The sequence below is a fragment of the Pleurodeles waltl genome, chromosome 3_1 (genome assembly GCF_031143425.1).
Source record: "Pleurodeles waltl isolate 20211129_DDA chromosome 3_1, aPleWal1.hap1.20221129, whole genome shotgun sequence".
NCBI classification, from domain to species: Eukaryota; Metazoa; Chordata; class Amphibia; order Caudata; family Salamandridae; genus Pleurodeles; species Pleurodeles waltl.
Window position 1 is genome coordinate 1,481,196,012 of NC_090440.1, and position 23,204 is coordinate 1,481,219,215.

Here is a 23,204-nt window from a genome sequence, read left to right on the forward strand (position 1 = left end):
AGAAAAAGAAGTCCAGAAGCCATGTGGAAACACAGAGCCTTTTATGTTTTCAGTAGTTGGCCAGTGCACTCGAGGCAGGCTAAATAGCAGAAAAGGCATGAAGTATGAATGCATTTCACAAATTAAATCAAGCAAATTTTAAAAGGCAAGTCCACGAACCAAACAAACTGATGGGTGTGATATCGGCGTGGTTAAAAGCCCACAGACAGATTACACCAGGGACAGAGCGCTTTGTACGCTTGACTCTAAAAAAACAGAACAGATCAGAACTGCAGTACAACACAAAATCACGTTGCAATAATGCAGAATAAAAACATAGAAACACAAAAAACACCAGCACTACAAAATAGCATGCAACAAATGTTGTTGTCACACATTACCACCTCTAAAACCCAATTGTCTTAATATGATGGTTATCAAGAGATGGCTCTCAACAAGTACATGTAGTAATGCCAGTCAGAAATGTTTTTTAACTGGCCCTGGGTTTTTTTCAGGAATGAGCACTCACGCTAATTTACGACACGATCTCGTCCACAGTTTTGGACTGACTGATGTCTTAAATAGTTACATTGCTTCAGCAGCAGTATTTTCCTACCTGAAACAGTGGTAAATGGTAGTTTGTAACTGGAACTTTAAATGATGGTGCTGTTTTTGTTGAAAAAAAATTGGAAATTTAACAGCATGTGTTAATATTTCTAAAGTAAAAAAAACAAAAAACTCAATGACACATAACAAAACCTAACAAGACACAACACAGCATATCATTTAAAACAGAATGCAAACCACACAGTATAATACCCCATGGTAATAAAGTAGCACAACAATACAAGAACACAAAAACACAAAGCATTACCACCACAACAAACTGCAAAATAATAAATATGCAAAACATTTTTGTCACATATTGCTACCGCCACAAAAACGTTTTCCCAACACAGTGGTAAGGGTTGCTTGCACTAAGCATTATCTTTCTTATAATGAAGTGTATGTTTTAGGTCGAGTCAAAAAAGTTTTTGCATCTGGTTATTGACACATTCAGGGGCGTGAGGTTTTGGGATTGCTAGAAGTAAACGCAACGTACATTGGTTAAAAGCTTGTTGTATAAGATCAGCATTTGTTGATCATGATTGATGAATCCTGGAAATATGTTTTTCAGTTATGGATTTTTGGTATTACATGTTGGTACATTTCAGAATGTGCCTTTTGACATATGTATTTGCACTTTACCCCATCCTCCTAACGGGCTAGACATTCATTCTAGGCCAACAAAATAATGGTCATTGCACCTTCCTATCCAACCGTTTCCTCACTGCCATACTTCAGGATAAGAGTCTTTGCCGTCATTTGTGCATTAGTGAAACTGATTATATTATGAGCCGTGTAGGCTACCCACATGCATCATGTCACTTTAATGTCACTTTCAATCAGACCACTGATGAAAGAACCCTTCAGATGCAGCTGCTATCTTTCTCAAATCAATACCTGTACACAGCATTTATCTATAATTTCTAAACAGCTCTATCAATCAGTAGCTTCTTTATTCACAAGTACTGCCTAGACTCCATCCATCAACATTTTTTTCCTTCAACACAAAAATGTGAAAGAATGGTCCATAAATCATAGGCGCTAATGTTTTACAGAAAGGATGTGACATTGGTTAACTCATCTTCAAGCATTCCATCTTTTTACCTCCGCAGCTCTTCTGACACCTTTCTCACCCTGCTAGTCCCAGGGAATGTCTAGAGGTAAAACTATTCAGACAGAAAGAAGGTTCTGCTTCTGTATGGACTTTAGGACATCTATTTTAAGATGCGTCTAATGAGCATGTTATTTAAATAATGAAATAGGTTGCTGTTATTATTTTTCAAGGTAGTTCAACATGAAAAAAACACCCTAAATATATTTCTGTGTGCTAATAAACGTATGCTGCTAGACAATACTTTGACGTGCAGGGCCACTAGCGGTCCTAATACTGCAAAGAAGCATTAATTGACAACTGAGAATGATAGCCATATTTAAGTCAGTGTGAAAAATGTTGGCATTTTTTCATGGTAGCCAAATATTAACAGATCTAGGGAGAAATCTAAGTAAATCGTCTGGATCACGCCGCGATAATTAACAGTCAGTGGAGTACACAATATGCGTGACCAGCTTTTGTTTGGAGATTGGGCTATCTAATTCATCGTGCAATTAAAGACGGTCTCTAGAAGAAAACCAGTATTGCTCGATTCCTTTTTCTACTTGTGCACCAGTTATTTCATTTTGATTACTTAACTTAATTTGCGTCGCTTGGTTGGAGCTGGGCATATTGGAGGGTCCTGGGAGGTGTGGGGCCTCCTTAAATAGTGTAGCTTGTAGGAGAACCCTGGGATACGTGGAGGGGAGGCCTCTTAAAGAGAGCGATCATCAAAGGGCCTGCAAATAGGCACTGGGTTCTACAATGTATAGCCCACAAAGGAGAACGTTAATAGTTGAGCACATTTATTTTAGAGATGAGCTCTCATATGTCTGATTTCTAAGTAATTCCTCGATACGAGGTCTTCCAACTACAAATGTCGATAGTAATGCACCCGTTCATGACATTTGACTTTTATTTGAGAGGGGTGGCAGCTCCACTCAAATAATAAGCACAATCTCTTTCAGGATAACCCACTAAAGTCACTAAATTAACCAAATGCTTAACACTGGTAGCATTTTTCTTTAACTTTATTATGATTTAGGGCATAACCAGTACAACAAGAATAAATATTTGCATCTCCATATATGGTACAAGCAATAACTTGAAATACATCGAGTGCTGCATCAGGGTAGTCAGAATGCACATATGGCAGAAGTTATACACAGCAAGGAATAAGCGGTGCAGCACATTAACAATGAATTCGCAGTAGAAGTGCAGACCTCAAGTAAAAAGAAAAAACAGTCTATTCCAGCAGTAATTTCATAAGTACATTAATGAGTTGCAGGGGCAGCTACAGAAGCAGAAGATAAAAGCTGTGGCTGTTCCAACAAATAAAGCTGAAGAGCTCCCAAATGCCTCTAGGCATACTAGAAGGAAGCATAGCAAATACAATGTTAATTGCGCCTTACAGTAAGCCATATTTAACAGCCACTCTCAAGTGGTAGGGAGCCTCCCACAGCCCCATGCACAGACCACCCTAAGCTTGGCAAGCAACAATGCCAGGGCAAGAATATTCTTAGTCTCATCTGGCATTTCCGTTGGAGACACAGCAGCACAGGTCCTGGAAAGGAGTGGATTGGGAAATGCAGAATATCTGAGGGGGTAACGAAAACTGCAGACCTGTAGGCCGAGATTGGAGGGCAGGTCCAGGCCAGATGCATGAAGTCAGCTCCGCTCCCATGACATTCAGCACAATAATCAATGGCTCGAAATTTGATTTGGTACAATTTAACTGGAGTCTAATATGCCAGCTAAACGGGGATATCATTTCATCCAAGTGAGACACACTATTAGAATACGCAAGGTATGAAAAAATGACGGGGTAGAGGAATGTATATTTTCATAAAAATATAAAGGAGGGACAACCATTTTCATGAGAGAGATATGCCCCATTAAGCTAAGGGGCAGGTTAATAATTCCTGAACCTCGTCCTCCAGCTTGGATAGTGGTACACCATAATTCTTATGTATAACTGTGAATACTTACATGAATCCCCAAATATTTTAGGGAGTCAGTGACCCAGTGAAGGGACAATGAGAGCGGATGAAATGTGGTAGCCAGGGTAAGGGGGAATATGAAAGATTTGTTCCAATTAATCGCCTTGCCAAACACTACCCGGGGGAGTGAGAATTTTCAGAATGCTGTGTCTAGATTTACCCTAGAGTTGCTCAGATAAAGAGTGATGTCATCTGCATTTAGTGGCATGACAATATTCCGAAATGAGGAAGCCAGACCCCTGTTTTCATGGAGTTGACGAACGGCAGAGGCCATCAGCTCTGTCTCCGAGGCACGTAACAGTGAGGACAGCAGCCAGCCCTGACAGATGCCCGTCAATGAGGATAGAGTCTGATATCTGTTGAAGGCAGGTTATTAATAAAGGTAATACACGCCTACCACTTGCAATAATGCACCCCAAGCCAATGTTAGGTCCAGTCAAGGTCTCAAAACATCAGCCCATAGTTCGATCCCTGGTAGCTTAGCGATGAGTAGACAGGCTTAACTTAGGAGACAGGTATATAAAGCTTTAAATATACAAGTACAGTAAATAAATAGACACACAATAAAAATCACACGCCAAGTTATACAAATAGTAAATATTTTTATCTTTAAATTGACAACAAAATGACAAAAATCCAAAATAGGGAAGTCAACTTAGTGGAGGTAAGAACACACTGTGCGTGAGGCCTCAGTCAAAATCTTACCTTCGCACTTAGAAACGTTTCTGGAGCTTTTCTTTCTCAACGTCGTGAGGTCCTCCACAGTAACCTGATTTCAATGTGATGTTGTCGGACTGCCTTTCCATGTGGGCCCGGTCAAATTCTGGAAGTCTGGAACTTTCAGCAGAACAAACCTGAAATCTTGCCTGGGTCATGGATGAAGGTAGTTGGCTTGACTCACGATGGCTAGTCCAGTCCACTTATGAAGCTTTTTCCAAACGCTGCTCCAAACTTCTCCACACTTCTGGAACTTCTTCCTGAAGTTCATATTGAGGATATAAAGTGTCCACAACACAAATCCAGGGGTCTTGAAGCTCTGAGATGGCCCTTGGAAGTTTAAGACTACATTTCCCACAATGCACCTGGCCAAATCCTTAAAAGTGCACTGGGTGCACTCTCGTGTAGGGACTTGGCGGGGGCAAGCAGGGGTGAGAAAGCTTTGTAGAATTCAGAGTGAAGACAATCGCTCCTGGAAGATTTGCAGCTGGGTAATCCCACTATTATCATAGTAATCTCTACCAGGGTTAGGGCTCTAACCCTCTTATAGCTTGGCACAACAGCAGTCAGGCTTAACTTAGAGACAATGTGTAAAGCATTTGTGCAGCACACAACCAGTAATGAAGTGAAAACACAATACAAGAAAAATCCCAAACCAATTCATTATTTATTAATAAATAAAATTACACTAAAACTGAATATATCCAATTGGTGAAATCAGAATTATGAATTTTCAAAATTTGTAATGTGAGTGCCAAAAAGAACAAACCATGGTTCTCTGATTGCACAAGATCAGACTAAAGTCACAAGTTTAGGCCAACTGTGATGTAGCGCGGACTGGGTACAGGTCTGAGTTCAGCCAGCTTAGTATTGTACTTTCGTATACTTAATGTTCAGATGTGAGCGCCTGCATCGGTCTACGGTGCAATGTATCCTTTCAGATGAAGTAGCTGGATCAGGAGCTTCGAGGTGCTGTAATGTGGGGTCCTGTGTCTGTCTGCACCATGCTGTGTTGGATTTGATGGAGCCACTGATCAGAAGCTGCGAGGTGTTGCGAGTCAAGTTCCTGCATCAGGTTGCATTGCACTGCATTGGTTCCAATGAACCTTTCAGTTGCTCAGAGCGGCGAACGCTCTCACTCCAGTGAAGGGTCCGGACCTGGGGAGGTCACCTCCTAGGGACCAGGACTCACTTCAACAGAGGCCAGCAGCAGGGATCAGGCAGGTCTGGTTGATGCTACTCAGCTGGGTAATTGCAGGGAAGATCTCTGGAACTTGTTGCAACCCTTTAGCTCACACAGGAGGCAAGCCAGCTAGTCCTGGGGTCTCTCTGTTGGCCATGGGTTCAAGGAAGCAGGTGCAGTCTTCCTTCTTCTGGCAGCAGGGCGGGAGACCGTCTCTCCAACAGCAGGACAGCAGGGTAGTCCTTTTTTATACGCCTTCTGCAAGTACAGAAGTGATGTGATTTGGGGGGTCTGAGAGTGCTCCCTTTTATTTCCAGTGCCAGCCTTTGTGTGGGAGACAACCCATAGCACACCCTAAACACATTCTGGCTTGTTCCTCTGTACCTTTTGAGTTTGGCTCCTAACTGTCAACTGTGGCAAAAGCAAGGGCAGGCCTAGTGGCAGGCTCTTTTGTATTTCCTGCAGGCATATCACTTTAGAATGTAATTAGTGCTAGATACAACTCATCTCCTTTCCCAGTCATCCTGCCAGGATGGCCTATCCTGTCCTCTTGTCTGAAAGGAATCAACAACTTACTACAGGAGAGACAGATACAGTCATGTTACCCTGGCTACTGGCAGAAAGGCGCTGTTGATTTGGGAAAAAAAAACAATTTCTAAAAGTGGCATTTGCAGAATTGTGACTTCAAATCTGAATTTAACATTAAAGATGATTTTAAATTACAGTTCATTGGAGTGTAAACATAATTTCTCTCTCTGATCCCAATCTAAAGTTAGCACCTATTAAATGTAATAAAATGACTCATTACTAGTTTATGGGAAAGATAGCCTTATAACAATGATAAAACAATATTAGTAGTCTTTTACTGCTAAGACACATAAAACTTAAACCCACATGTTCTTCTTTTTAAATACTATGCAACCTGCCCTATGGGCTTTTAGGGCTGCCTTAGGGGTGACTTACATTTATTAAAAAGAAAAGTTTGGGCCTGGTGAAAAGGATATTTTGTGAGGTCAAAATTGCAGTTTTAAAACTGCACTAGAGGGTGATATGGCATATCTGAGATTTGTTTTAAAGAGCTACTGTAATAGGTCGCACAATGTGTGCTGCAGGCCTGTCATGTGGGCTCTCATTATCCTAATAAGGCTCCTGGATTTCTGCGTCAGAATCACCTGAATTCTGGAGAACTGAGTCCAATCCCACATCATGTGACAACTGTCAGCCGAATCAATTTTCAGCCAGATAGCAGCATCTCATCTCCGCCCAAGAGCAGGGATGATTTGTGATAACCAGGCGCATGACATAATGACTTCTCAGGGAAATTGTGGTGAATCAGATCTCTCAGTTACATTAGTCTCACACATGCAAAGACAAACAAAGGCAGGAAATAGTTCAATAAGGTTTATTGAATCAGCTGCGTCTTAGATAAAATGGCATAAAATGCAATAATGAAAATTATGAAACATACTAGAAGCAAAATGGTGACAAGGAAAGTGAAACACAGGAAAAGTCCCACCATATTGTCACTATGCACACTACATGCGATTCCTACCTGAGCTATGTTATAGCACAGCAGGATAAGCCTTGATCTGCCCTTCTGGATTCCCCTCCCTTGGAAGACATCATCCCCCCATGCCTAAATATAACAGTAGCAAGGAAGTATGTTGTCTAAAGAGACACCATCTCCAGGAAGGAAAGGGTCTGAACAAGCAGATGCAACGAAGTCAAACTGCATAAAGTCACTGTCTTTTGGGTAGAACCTCCCTCTAATTTGCATTGGACAGGGAAAATATTTCATAATAAAACAGCTGATATTCTGAGAAATGCCCCAACGTAAGGATACATGTACTTCTGTGAACATTAGAGATGCAGTGTACCACTTGGGCCGACAATCCTCTCTTTTTGCAGCCCTGAGGAAAGCACAGAGTGAAAATAATTTTGTGCTAAAAATGTAATGCTTTCCTAGGTGAAAGAATAACTAGATAAAGAAGATAAAACACCTCCACAAAGTGCAGGTTCTAAAATATTAAAATGAAGCAGAATAAAATGTTACTGAGCTAAAGATCACAAGCAGCAGGCCTAATTGCTAAATAATGTGCCCAGAGACATCACTAAAATGGCAGTACAACACCCTCCCCTTGTTGGTTCAGAAGTGGTAAAGCAGCCTAGTTCCTAAATAAAACAACTCAAATTCAATGCTTTAAAATATATATACATAAATGTCAATTCTGAAAAGTTAAAAACACACTTAAGCATGATAAAGGTTAGAAAAGGTCAATTTAGAAGTTTAGCAGTGGCGCCAATTAAACCAAATCTAAAAGTCAATATCATTTCTAAAATCTCCAATTACAATTGAAGCAAGGAAAAGTTCCACTTTGGCAGGTAGTAATGTGATAAATCGGTCCCAAGGAAAACCAAAGAGCACTCATGTTCTAAAGCCTGAGCTCCAGCCAAAGCAGCAACATTCAGTGTTATGACCGATGTTAAGTCAAGAGATGCAGAATGCATGAAGAGCAGCTCATAGACAGCTTCCCGTAGCAAACTCATTGAGTGTATGGCTGAAGGTATTACGCCTAATACAGAGGAGAATGTGGTACCAGAGCCAACAGCCTTAAAGAAATGTACAATCCCAGTAATACTAGACATAATAAAGATTCATCCCACAAGCTCACCAAAGTGTCTCGGAATTTTTTTATTTAAAAGGGACTGTATTTCTGTGGATGACCTCGCCACTTGGAGCGCATGTGTCTGGGTGCAGATGTCAACCCCACATGTTTTTGAAACAATAAAGCCTTTAGTAAGCTCAACTTGTCAAAATTCACATTTGAATTAGCAATGTGAGGCCAAATATCTGCTACTTTCATTTGTTTTGAGGGGGAAAAGAACATTTTTGTAACAGATGATAATTTGGGAGACTGAAATGATGTAAGCAATTCTGTCTCACATTCCACAACAGCTCTCAATGTTAAGAAGCAAATAGCATCCATTAGAGAGCACCTGGAATGCAGATCTAATCAAGGGGATTGGAACTCCCTTCAGATAGCAAGCTAAATTTGCTGGCAAAGTGTTACAAACCCGTGCAAGGGCAGCTGCCATCTAAAGGCTCACAAAAGTCTTGCATTCACTGCCGCTGAGAAAGACCTCTTTCATACCATTGAAACATTTGTGCTAAAAGGGAAGCTCACACTCCTCATGAATGTACCTGTTTTCTAGCCTTTCACATCTGCCATTGGAATGTGTTTCAAGCAGGACATGAGTTGCAGTGTTGAAATAGGCAGATTAATAACCTCATGTATTAACCATTCAGAAGATGGTATTTCAGACACGGTAAAAGGCAACTTTTCTAACTTCTCGATGTTTAGCATAACATAAGTTGCTTCCTTTTTGCCATTATTTGTTTTTGTCACATCAAACTAAATACAGGAAATATATCCCTCGTGCTGACATGTTGCTAGGGAACATGACCAGATTGCAGCGACTGTAGTGTCCAACCCAGCTGCATAATGGACCTTAGCTGACTCTGCCCATGCTGTAAAAATTACATGTCACTTTGTACAATGTCTACTGCAGATGAAACAATGTTGTTTTAAGTGTATATGCAATTGGACACAGTGTTAATCCCATTATCTACAATTTCCAAAGCTTTCTGTAAGTTTTCCTGATTTATTTGCCTTTACCGGGCAGCAGCTACTTGTTGGGAAAGTTTCCACATTTCTTTTTTACACTGTTGTCTGTGGCCTAATAGGAAATCCTGTAAGTCTGTGTTTTTAGACAGGAGACCGAGGTGTTCTTTAACAGCATCTAGTGAGCAACGTTTTAACCATTGGTGGCATAATTTCCCTACACTGTAGGTTGTTACCATAGCTGAATGTTCTGATGACACATAGCAAGGGTCTGGTCTATTCATTATAAAACCCCCTGTGGAGTTAAAACATGCATGACAACCATTTGTGTCCACTTGACACAATAACCACCCACCAGGACGTGAAAGTGATGTGTTACATGTTACATTTTGCACCCACCCTGATCTTCAGTTGCAATAATGTATTTTGCCATTCATAAAATTTAGCAGGGGCAGGGCGCATACTGGGCCCATTCAAATCCCTAATTTTTGCCAAGCCTAAACAACTTGTATGTTGAACAGTTTTATTTAAAAATATCATTTGAACATGTATCAGGCATGCTCTAAATAAAGCTTCCTTTCCCCTTATTTGCCAATTTTTTGTTCCTCATACGCTTTTCAAATCAATCGACTTCAGCCAGTATCCATAGCCTTCTATAGAAAACCAGAAACAAAGGAATCAGCATAAATTAGTTTTGCATCAGTTTATAAAATATATTGCATTTCCATCACTGGCAATGTAAAATAATACGACTCAGCATTTTTAATATCGTGCTCAGAAAAATATGCAAACTTTTCAGAGTTTGTTTTCGAACTCCCCATTGGTGAAGTTGCACAATGTTCTCATTGTGTGCAATTAAAAATAGTCTTTGGGGTACTTGCTCTGTGAATTTAATGATATCCATAATAATCATAACAGAACCTATCTCCAAATGTTTATTTCAATTGATAAAATACAGTAAAATATTCTAATTCTGATAGCATAGAATCAACTGTTTTTACATCCCAATCATAAGAAGCAACTCCAGGTGTTATTATATAATTCATTGAAAGTATAAATTTATATGGAATTTGAATGACCTCTGTCAGGCCATATATATCAAAAGGTACTTTAGCCCAAACAATCCCATCAGGAATTGGTATGGCTGAAATGTTCACTAGGGACAAGTGTCGGAGGACCTTATGGGAGAAAAAATGTGGTTTTAGGGCCTCATCCTCCAGTTCAACTGTAGAGCATTCAGGAAGGTAATGGCCATGTATTAATAGGAAAAATATGATGAAACACCCAATCCAAAGAAGAAAGCAAGTACAGTTAATAAGAGCCACAGAAAGTTCCATGGAAGAATAAAATAGTTAATTTTGAGCCAATTTATTAGCTTGAGTGCTCTTGACAGTTTTTTTGCAGAAGAGAAAACATGAGTCGGAAAAAGTGTCATTGACATTGGCAAAATATCCAGAAGCAGTTTATGCAAAAACAGGAGCCGTGTTTGGAAGAGGAGAGCTGGCTGAAGTCTCCCTTGGTGGTTAAGAGTAGACTATTCCATTCGCTTGAGTTAAATTTGAGTAAGATCTCTCAAGATTGTTGACATTGCTTGTCACATAAGAAGTTAGTGGGACTAATTAAAGATCATTTTCCACCCTTCCCAAGCTTGGAGAGGTGTCAGAGTTGCTGCTCAAAACCTGTGGAGGAACATCCTAGTATGTAGTGAGAGGGAGTTGGGGACTACCCAGGAGTCCTTTAGGTCTGGTGTGCAGGATCAGACATATGTTGTAGCTTGACATTGTTGATGGAGACAATCGATTTTCTTTGGAACCAGTCAGCGGTGGTAGAATAGCAGTTCTGGTACTGTGTATTCCCAGGACTGGAACCGTGCACCATAAGAAGGACCAAATTCCTTTTCCATAACAACCTTTTCATACACTAGATCCCCAAATTTAGGAATCCTGCTGGTAGGTGTTATTGGTGTATTCTTTATTCCCAAGGAGACGGCACTGGCAGATGTGTTGTCATCACAGAACTGTTGTAAATCCTGCAAGTCAGTGACACATTCATTTATGTCAAAAGGTGTATCTGCTGCCTCCTCGCCAGGACCATCTATATCTGGAGCATACATTTGCGTTCTGAACAGGCATTCATATGGGGTATGCCCTCCCAGGGACCTCCTTGGCTGATTATTAATTGCTCTCTGGACTCCATACAGGTGAGTAAGCCAACTAGGACTCATGCCTAATACTCATTGCTGTTAAGGATTGCTTTAAATCCAGGTTTCTTCACTCCACAACACTGTTTCCCTTGGGATGATATGGAGACAAATAATACAGTTGGACTCCTATTCAATGCAAGGTGTCCCTTAATGCCCTTGAGGCAAAAGCAAGGCCCTGGTATGAGTGGAAAGCCACCACTGTATATGTGCTGATAAAGACATGCAAATCTTTAATAACAGTTCAAGCGTCAGCCAACCATTCTGACCATACCCATAGAAATCTGGATCATGAGTCAACAGTGACTAGGATGTATTTGTGTGAATCATCAGGTATCAGGGGACCACAATGGTCCAGGTACACACATTGTAATGGTTTGTTGGAAATTAACAGGGGTGTCTAAGGTGGGCATTTGACGGTGGACGCTTTTATTTGCTGACAGATGTCACAGCAACGGACATTGTCACAGTGTCCTTTCCTCGGGATCTGCACATTGCTGAACAAAAGGCCCACCTTCCGATGTCACCAACTCAGAAAGCTATTATAGCACAGAGTTATGATGAAGCCTGCCGGGGGAAGGGAGGGAACAGCAGGGAAAGCGATCTGAAAAGAAAAGGTTAGAACAAATATGCATTTACTCATTCATAGAAATATAACTCATCAATAGACTCTTGACTAAATGCGTCTCCGATATCAGATGGAGACCCCTTTTGAAATGAGGGCAAAGCCCCTTCTTTGAATCATGGAATAGGAATAAACTACGACCTCAGAACCAAGAGATGGCAAGAGCTTTGGACTATAATCATCATGGTACAAAAATAAACTACGACCTAAGAACCAAGAGATGGCAAGAGCTTTGGACTATGATCATACTCAGAATAGCAATCCTGTAACATCTATGCATTCATGACATAAACCTTTGATCATGACCTAGAAAATCTCAAAGAATGAAATATGCTTTTCACATATTATGCTTTCCAAAAAACAATGAAAAATATGATTTGCTTATCTCTAAAAATACTTTCACATTCACAACTATAAAGGCTGAAAACTTTTTACTCCTTGAACTTGAAGCGCTGTACTTATAATACCAGGAAACACTTTTACTTCTCTTGCCTGAAGCGCTACGCTCATTATGCTAAGGGGGCGCTTTACTCATGTGGCCTGAATCACTTTGATTGTTGTGCCAAGAGCCTTTTACTCCTGTGGATTGAAGCACTTTGATTGCCGTGCCAAGAGCGATTTACATCTGTGGACTGAAGCGCTTGAATTGACGTGCCAAGAGCGCTTTACACCTGTGGACTGAAGCGCTTGAATTGCCATGCCAAGAGCGCTTTACATCTTGTCAGGGAGACCAGATCCTGGGGGTTTGCGCACGTCCCCAACATGTCAACCACAAGACAGCTCCAAAACTCTGATAGAAATATCACAGAGCCTAAGAGAGTCCAAGTGGGGAAAAGGGGACTAGGAAGGGAACAACTGGGAAGGAGACCTGTAGGAAGCAAAAGGTTAAAGAACACAATATCAGAATATAATCACATTGACTTTCACTAGACTATGGTTCTGAGCATTGTTTTACAGTAACCATGGATAATCTAAGAAGTGACTTTAACTAGACCTAAAGAACTCTGGGTACCTGGAACAAATCAAGAATGATTAATACAATGTTTCATATGAGCTTTTCATAAAATGTCACATATTGCCTAGAAATACAAGAATCTTCTAAAATACTGTTTCCGAACAAGCACTGCATTTTTAACATGAGGACAAAACAAACTGAAACATTCCCTGGAAAACAATTGCAATTGTACTAGGGACTTAATATGCACAAAGAACGTCACATTTTGAATTTATCATCTTCACAGGAAATCCATAGGCTCAGGACAAATGTGTGTACTTCAACAAACATCACACATCAAAGTTTTTTACTTGCCATGAAATTATCGCGCACACTGTTGCCGATCTGAACACCAAGTTTTACATGCAGGAAATTAATCGCGCACAATGCCGATTCCAACAATAATATGTAAATGCCATGAAATGATCACGCAAGCCTTTGCCGATCTGAGCACCAAGTTTTACATGCGGGAAATGAATCCTTCACACTGCTGATTCTAACAAGAATATGTAAATGTCATGAAATGATCGCGCAAGCCTTTGCCTATCTGAACACCAAGTTTTACATGCAGGAAATGAATCGCGCACAATGCAGATTCCAACAAGAATATGTAAATGCCATGAAATGATCACGCAAGCCTTTGCCGATTTGAACACCAAGTTTTACTTGCGGGAAATGAATCGCGCTCACTGCCGATTCTAACAAGAATATGCAAATGCCATGAAACGATCGCGCAAGCTGTTGTCGATCTGAACACCAAGATTTACATGCGCTAAATAAATCGCACTCACTGCTGATTCTAACACGAATATGCAAATGCCATGAAATTATCGCGCAAGCTGTTGCTGATCTCAACACCAAGATTTACATCAGAGCAATGATTTGCGTACTCTGAAAGTTTCACGAGTAGGCCCAAAACTCAAGAGTCTATTAGAACGGGGTCGGGGGCCCAGCCCGACCTCCGTCTTACCACCCTGCTCAAGGATCACCAAGCTAATGCGGAGCAAGCCTGGAACGTCAAGGTAGGCCTCCGGAACAGGAGCTCAGGAAATTGCTGCTGCTCTGCACTGGGACCTCGGAATAGTGAGCACATGGAGCTGGGCTGGCTCCCTTATATAGAGTCTGGGACACCCAGTCATGCTGCAGAGGAAGCTTCTAGAAGGTCCTAGAAAGAGACCACACCCTAACACACTCAGTCAGTCTGCAGCAATACCTTACATCATTAATAGTGTTTTTCAAGGTTAAAGTCTGCAATGCAAACGGTTAGCATACTGCATATAAACACAATGCATGAATTATGCTCTTGCATGAGGGCTGGGTTTTTGCATTTTTGTCGCCTGTAGAGCGCACACTGTCCTGATGGACTGAAGCGCTTGAATTGCCTTGCCAAGAGCGCTTTACACCTGTGGACTAAAGCGCTTGAATTGCCGTGCCAAGAGCGCTTTAAACCTGTGGACTGAAGTACTTGACTTGCTGTGCCAAGAGCGCTTTTCATCTGTGGGCTGAAGGGCTTCAATTGCCGTGCCAAGAGCACTTTACACCTGTGGATCGAAGCGCTTGAATTGCCGTGCCAAGAGCGCTTTACATCTGTGGACTGAAGCGATTGAATTGCCGTGCCAAGAGCGCTTTACACCTGTGGACTGAAGCGCTTGAATTGCCATGCCAAGAGCGCTTTACATATGTGGACTGAAGCGCTTGAATTGCTGTGCCTGCAGCACTTTACATCTGTGAACTGAAGCACTTGAATTGCTGAGGGGCGCTTTACTTCTGGAAATAATTACTTCCTCGAAAACTGGATTCATCAAGGCCTTAACGCTACGAGTACGACCTACTCGCTTTTTAATTCACCATGGAAAAAAGGATACTTCGATTGGATGTCCCTCTGCCATGCAGGAACTCTGCTCTTCTTCAGAGAATCCCTCACGCGGTCTGACTGCATCGAAGTCTTCAAAATAGTGAGCAACGTGCTTGGGTATGGCTGGGCTTTATAGGCCTGCCACACCCCAAGATGGCTGCTGCCTCTAAAAACATGGGAATTGGAGTCCCTTCATGGAATAGCACTGATAAGTGCATCTTGTCCACCAATGTCCTGAACCTGCAGCTCTATGAGCTTTGCCACAGGGCAGAAGATGCTGATGGCCACCTTTGAAGCAAGAGGGGATGACAAGTGGTGCGTAGAAAGTGCAGCAGAGCCACGCAGTGGAGTTTCGGGCAGGACCTGGACTGCGCTTGGCTTTATTCCTTACAGAAATACTGCTTTGTCTGTGTAGACCTGGCCCCCAATATCATGCTTAAAATAGTGAAATAGTAGCCGCCACACCAGCATGGGCAGAAGCAACTAACTCATGCACTGCTTTAATCAACTCAGATCTTTGTTGGGGATCACAAGATCACCCACCCCTGGTATTGTTACTAGGATATTACTGAGGCTAAAGATGCGATAGGAAGATTTGGTAGGATATGCCTTTGGCTGGGCTTGCCTTCAGCCAAAGCTTTCACAGCAGCCAGTGTTTCATCATTCAATCTCTGCGGTGAATGAGTTATTGCAGCAACAGAAGCCGTAGCTACTACTGACTTGGCCACTTCATATGCCAAGGTGTTGCCGGTAACATGTATTCCAATGCATTCATGTCCCACTGTATGAACTACATGGACATTGAGCAGCTTTTCTTTCAGATCTGCTACTTTCCCCATAGTAGTTTGTGTTTGATGGTGTTCCCTTTTAAATGTCTGAACCCATTAAGGCACCAGTAATGCTGAAGTTCATTGAAGGACTGGACACACTAATACGAATTACAGACAATATTAACTGTCCTGAATCTGTGTGTTCTAGTGCCATCAAAGGAGCCTTGAGCTCTTCTAGTTGTGCAATGCAATCTCCTAAGGTCTGTAATGTAGCCGCTCACAACTGCGCAGACAGCAGACTATTGATGTTTAGTGCCTACTGCAGGTTGGGCTGAGCCATCAGTGTACATAACTATTTGATATTGTTAAATAGGCAATGTGGTTGCTGGAGCTGGATATTCTAGTTCTTATTTTGGAATTCTTAAGTTTGTAATTTTGGGTCAAAAACAAAGTCATCTTTGGTGGCTGTCAGAGATGTTGCCCATTGAATCCAACATGGTTGTAGTGCCGTAGTGTTAAGAACACTGGCTTTGGTGACAGCATTAAGGGCTGGGATTGGAGCTACAACAATGATGCATTTCCCCTGGGCCAATGACAGCCATCTGAACAGCAGTCAGACTTTTTATCTGTGGGAGCAAAGTGTTGTTCAGCTGGGAAATACACATGTGATTGTATGCAATAGGGATGATATCACCCTCATTGAACGTTACTTAGGTGAAACCAATGGCACCAGCAATTATTCTGATGAACAAATGTGTTTTAATGTCTCTTGTGTGAAAGTCATATAATGGTTTACTGCATTGTGCATAATCTGGAATGTAAGTTCTGCCAAAGTTTAAAAAGCCCAACAGTGACTGGAGCTTTTTGATAGTGTTTGGTGGTTGCAATTGTGCACATTTGTCTACAAATTGGGGCTCTTGCCTTCATCTAATAGTTCATATCCCTAAAACAGGACACTAAGGAATGCTATTTTTGTTTTTCTGAAATTGAATTTATAGCCCAATATGGCAAAATCCACAACAATGCGGCCCACCCGTCTTACATGTTGAACAAGATCATCATCCGTAAGGTAGATATCTTTTATGTAGGATAAAGCCTCAGGGTCAATGTCATGTAAAATTGAAGTAACACGAGCTGAAAGCAATCCTGGACTGTTTTTGTACCCTTGTTGGAATCAGCAAATTTTATTCTGTAAGCCTAAGGGGCCTAAACCTGTTAAATCCCTACTTTCAGGCACCGTGTTTTGGCAGAATTAACGTTGGAAATATCCAAGGCTGGTTTGTATTTTTTGCGCACCATGTTGTTAATAAGTGCTGTACTGTGTGAATTTTGAATGGCAAATGTGCGTGTTTGACTATTTAAATGTCTGTAGACTAAGACTATTCAATATGAATGGTCTAGTTTAGCTACGGGGAACAATGGGTTGTTCATTCATGAAACACAGGGTTCAATTACACCCTGGTACTCTAGCTGTGTGAGGATTTCCCTCACCGGAGCTCTAGCTTCATGCTTCATTGGATTTTGGGGTTGAGATTTTGGTTAGGATCTAATTGGTATTTTATGGTATGGAGAAACGTTATCCCACTTTACATGGTTGAAATATGACGCAGGTGCCTTTGGCCAATCAATGGCGTAAGCCTCCCTGAGCTCTCTGGGAACAAGTGGCGACAAAGAGAGCTCAATTACCTCTTTCCCAAATGAGAGATTATGGACAAATTCTGGTGGCCAATCTTTTTTGGCCACTAAAATATCATTAATGGTGGTTATGTGATCCCAAAAGATACCATCTATTGTGGGCTCAATGTCTCCTTCTAACTGTATTTTTAGTTTGTACACCCTATCCGGTGTGGAGACACACATGTCCGCAATCTCGTCTTGCAAAAAGTTGTTAGTTGTTTTCACCTCCAGATGCTCTTGAAGATTGTGACCTCTGCCTCACTTTCTAGCAGGGCCAGTGCCCACTTCCTGTTCTTCAGTAAAGCTCTCATCCTGAGTGGCATTTCATATTGAAATTGCTGCTACTTATTTCTTTTTGAATTGAGGTTTTTGTTGGGGAAGTTTCTCTTCTTTCTTAACAGAAACTTTTGACAAGTGTTGTGACTCTTTTCTCAGTTTTACATACTCAGTTCGCTGTTCTGACCTCCCACCTCTCTCACTGCACTTATCCAGTAAGCCCTGAAAGGAACAAGATTCTAGTGTATTAGTATATTGATATCTGTCAGGAGTTTTTATATTTTCTCTATTTCTAAGATTATAGCAGTTTTGAGGGACTCTAAATATGGAGATTCTCCCCTTTCTTTTTTAGGTGTTTGTTTTTGCTTATCCCAGCTTTTTTTAGAACCCTCAGGTGCTTGCTGAATCCTTATTTGATTTACCCTGTAATTGTGGTTTAATAGGTCTGGCTCCCAGACTATCTTGACTAATACTAGATTAGGTCTCATCGATAATCTATGGCAGCTCGCATTCTTGATCCTCTACAGGAACGTCCCATAGCTGCATGTGCACTGATAGTGCAACTGCTTCCCCTTTAATATTACTTAATATTATTGAAGACACAGTATAAAAATTGCCCATTAATTGCAGCCTCAAATCCAGGGCCGGGGCAGCCTCGTATTCATCTTGAATTTGTTTTAACACTTACACAAGTTTGACAAGTTTTGGTGTACCGCGTGCCGTAGTATAGATTGTGGCAAATACTGTATCCTAAGTATTGCAATTCCATCCCAAATGGCAAGCACATAGTGAGTTTCTATGTTTATCATGAGGTCCAGTGTGGGAAAAACTTCTTCCAGTGCATTTATTTTTTGAGCTAACCAAAACGGAATTTCGTCTTGCTTGGCGGGTACCTTACCCATTATCGAATGTGCAGTTGCAGGGTTAATGCCTGGTGTGACTGCATGTGGTTGCGCCAGGGCAGCTCGTTCAGGATTAGTATTTAATGTTTGCATTACAAACTGTACTAGTGGTCTATATATCGCTGTAAGCTCAACTTACAAGTGGCGAACCTTAGCTACCGCTAAGGTGGCTGCATCAGGATACTGTGTATATGTGGCCAAAAGAGGACAGATAGGATCATCATTGCTGAGAGGACCTAACCTAATGTTAGTATTGTGTGGGGTAGGGCACCCTCAAGCCAGTTATTATGCTCTTGAAAAGATAGTAGTATCTCTAAGTATGCATAAGCTCTGTATTATGCAGGTATGTTAGCAGGTGTGTAATGAAGAAATGTATTAGTGTTCCCATCGACTGCTGGAAAGGTGAACCAAGAGTATAATACTTCTGTTCTGTAGGCTGGATGAGCCTCAAATACAAATGTTACAGGACCCCCTAAGCTGTGAGACCATTCAGGAGCAAATGATTAGTGAGGGAGGTTGCATGTTTACTACAATTACTACCCATTTTGGGTTTGCCACAGTAGTTATACCTGTTCACAGATAAGGACAGCAAATGGGGATTAATCCTTTTAAGGTTCAAGCTTGAGCAACCTACAGCTTTGGATAAGTACTACCTAACTAGCTGAGGAGGAAATCCTCAATACCAAGGACATCTCTATATATAGTATTGTGGCAACAGGGCGCATAACATAATGACTTGCAAAAGACATTGTAGTGGATCAGACCTCATTTTTGTCTCTCAGTTACATTAGTCTCACACATGCAAAGACAAACAGAGGCAATAAATGGTTTAATAAGGTTTATTGAATCAGCTGGATCTTAGATAAAATGGCACATTCAGCAGACAGGGAGGAGAGCGAGATCAAGATTCGTGAGCATTAACCAATTAGGTAGCCCCATGCGATGAGCGCCTTGAGCAAAGGTTTGTGTACACATATTTGGACAAGATGAACATAATGATACAGTGAGTACCAATGTGTTAAGCAGTAATAGCACATGATATTATAGTGGCAAAAGGTATTCTGATTTGTGGTGTGGACCAGACAAGTGGTCACTAATATTGCTCTGCAAATCAACTTGGAGGCCTATAGAGAAACCAGAACAAGTTGTCTATTTGTGACACTAAAATGGAATTAAAAAATACTAATGTTAAGACAGGCTTTAAAACACAGTATGGAGGAAATGTTGGAGAAGCCACTGATATTTCCTTGATGCCTAAAAAGAGGTAAACACCTATTCTCAACATAACAAAAAACCTTTGTTTAAGAGGAGGCAGCGGTCCACGGGTATGCCAATGTTAATGGTATAGGCTGCATCAGTTCATTGGGAAAAGCATGCCATATTTGAAAGATTTGATCTATTTATTAGCCAGTAAGGCTGACCTAATTATTGTGATAATCATGTGGTACAACTGCCAAGGGTTTTGGTGTTAGTGATTTATCTGAACAAACTGGATGCAGATGATATGCACTACAATACTCCCTAGGCTCTCTGAGGAGAGACAGTATTTTGCTTTGCGGACTCTAATTTTTATACCATTGTAATTTATGACTATATGCCAGATGGTTGCCTTATGATCGGTACAATAGGATTCAGGTAGTTATGGTGACAAACAAATTATAAAGGCTATATGCTTTATTGATTACTTTTAAACATTATAATAAAGCAAGTAGGGCTGATAGAATGATAGTGAAAGGCACATCTTCAATTCAATATGCATTTAAAAGTGGATTGTTATAATTCTGAATTAAAGTCTACAGATCAGTTTTTCTCACATGGAAACCCATGGATTACTTTTTTAGGCAAATGTGTAGGTGTTGGTTACCCTCTCTGGCAAACCATGAGTGTAGAAGATTTACATTGTTAGGATTCTTGTTAAGCCCTGTTAAGAAACTATTCTGCTTTGCCAACTATAATTTTACATACTTTTGCAATTTTTCCTCTTATGGGTAAGCTAATGCTCAGTACAGTAGGCCTGAATTAGTTTTTCTGACAAGTCAATGATAACAGCTATAGTCTTCATTGGTGTGCAGATAAATGTTATACCCAGTGCCATAGGCCTGGCCCGTATAATATAAAGCTACTGCAAAAAAATAGTAGGCCTGGCTTATTTTTTGTGAAAAACATACAGTAAAGCCTGTAGGCCTCTGGGTTGATGCCACATTATGTTAGGCAGTAGAAAAGTATTTGGTAACATATAATCTCACAGATTACCATCAGAGGACAGATTTATGGTGTTGGTCAACCACACTGACAAATACTGGCAGTAGAATTACACTTGATTATTCTTGTTAGGCTGTAACACGAGGGGCTGTATATTATTTTGCCAACTGTAATTCACATGTATTTATCATTTTATAAATGTATGCCTGATGGATGACTGCTTCAACACACTTCTGTGGGCATGGGTTGTATATAGTGGCAAGCAATTGGTAAAGGTAGAGGCCTTTTCAGTTCACTGGGAAATTGTATGTGAAATTTCTTAGGCATTGTCTGTTTATAATGAAAATGTTACAACAAAGCAAATAGGCCTTCCTTGCTTATTATGAAAAGTGTATCTTAAAGGCAAACAGCTCTTAAAGGTGAATGGTATTACACCGCACTAAAGCCTGTAGGAAGACATTTTGCTACATGAATCTCGTGAATTACTATAGTAGGCAAAAGGCTTGGTGCTGGTGACTCACCTGAACATACCATGAGGATACACAATTTGTATGATAATAATGTTGTTTGGGCTCTATTAATAGGGATTTTTTTATTGTTTTGATAACTATAATGTGTACATATTACTGATTTTATTACAGCATACTTGATGGTTGCCTCATGGAAAGGCTTATGAAACAATGTCTCTGCTGCTTATGGCGCAAGCCAATAACAGAGGTTGTAGGCTTGATATTTTATAAGAAAAAGGTACCATAAAGGCTGTAGGCTTTGCAGATTGATTGAGAGAAGTTTATGTTAAAGTCAATAGTCTTTTAAGGGTAATTTGTTATTACTTTGTATTAAAGCCTACATATGGGTATTTTGATACATGGAGTCTCATAGATGACCATAGTAGCCAAGCATGGTGTAGCTTGGATCCCCCTCTGACAGTGGGTACAGAAGATTTGTGTTGTCAGAATTGTTTCAGGCCCTCTGGGAAATTATTGTATCTTGCTTTGCCAACTGCAATTTTGTATCTTGTATAATTGTATGACTGTTTGGCTGAAGGTTGTCTTGTGGGGAAAGTATGCTCAGTACAAAAGGCCTCGCATGTTTGTGGTGTGATAACAGCTACAGTCCTGATTGGTTCACTAAGGAAAAATGTTTCTATTGTCGTAGGTATGATCTGTTTATTATGAAGAGTTATGATAAACACATTAGCCTTGACATATTGATTTTGCAAAGAATATGCTAAAATCAACTGGCATTGAACATATAAAGCCTATGGATATGTGTTTTGTTACACAAAATGTCAAATTATCTTTGAAAGGAATGATTTTGGTGGTGGATACTGCCTCCGACAAACACTAAAGGTGAGATTTGCACTGTAATAATTCTTGCTAGAATCTCTTTTTAGATGTCTGCAAGGATCTTTTAATTAAAAAATAAATAATACATACATCATATATATAAATATATATCAATATAAATACATAGAGGGTGTTTGGGCCCACTCTGTTCTGTCATCGGTCTGTCTGAGTGTCATTTACACTGTGTTTCCATCCATGACATCTAACTGCATGAGGTAATGGCTCAATCTGTACCATTCATTGTCAGTCAGTCAAATATCTATATTAAGTCAGATTTAGACCATGAAAGTGCATCATTAAACAGTATTACAATTGACTCTAATTAAGAATAATTAAACTTTGGTTATAAAATGTAGATTACCTTTAAAATACTAAAGATGAAATACGGACAGGGTTGTGTAAAATAGCATAACGTAAATTATTTCACCTTTACCCTCAAGCCAATTATACAAATATCAAGGTGGGGGAGGACCCCTATCAATATATACCGGATGACTTTAAAAAGAATCCCATTTTTTAACACCCTCCACAAAATATATCCTGTAAATTACATTGCGCATTTAATTGGTCAATAATATAACATTCATAACATGACGCAGCACCTTCTTTGTAATATAATTAATTTGCCTAAAAAGAGACACCCCTAACTTTAACCTTTCCGTACTGTCTTCTTGCACGTAAGTACTATATGAGTCCATCTAAGGCGTCTCTTGTTGCAACTAGAAAACAGCCTAGCGCACAAGTCACATTCAAAGATCTCATTTCTGTTAATAATATCAGCACTTGGTCACCATTATTAATATTATATTCCTTAAATATTGGTTTTAAAAACATTTTTGTACTTCCAACAACCATAAGCAATCCACTAAAATATGTTGGGCACTACCCTTTTGTTGTAGGCCACATGTAAATAAACCCTGGTCATCTCTAAATACCATTTTTATTTTGGGGTCAATATAGCCAAGATTTAACCCAATTCTAAATTTTAACACTGTGGGGGTCATTACAACCCTGGCGGACTGTGTTAAAGTGGGGGTAAGAGCGCCAACAGGCTGGCGGTCTTTTTTTTAGTATTATGACCATGGTGGGTACCGCCATGGTCATCCGCCGCTTCTCCGTTCCGCCCGCCAGGGCGGAGATGACCGCTGGGCTGGAG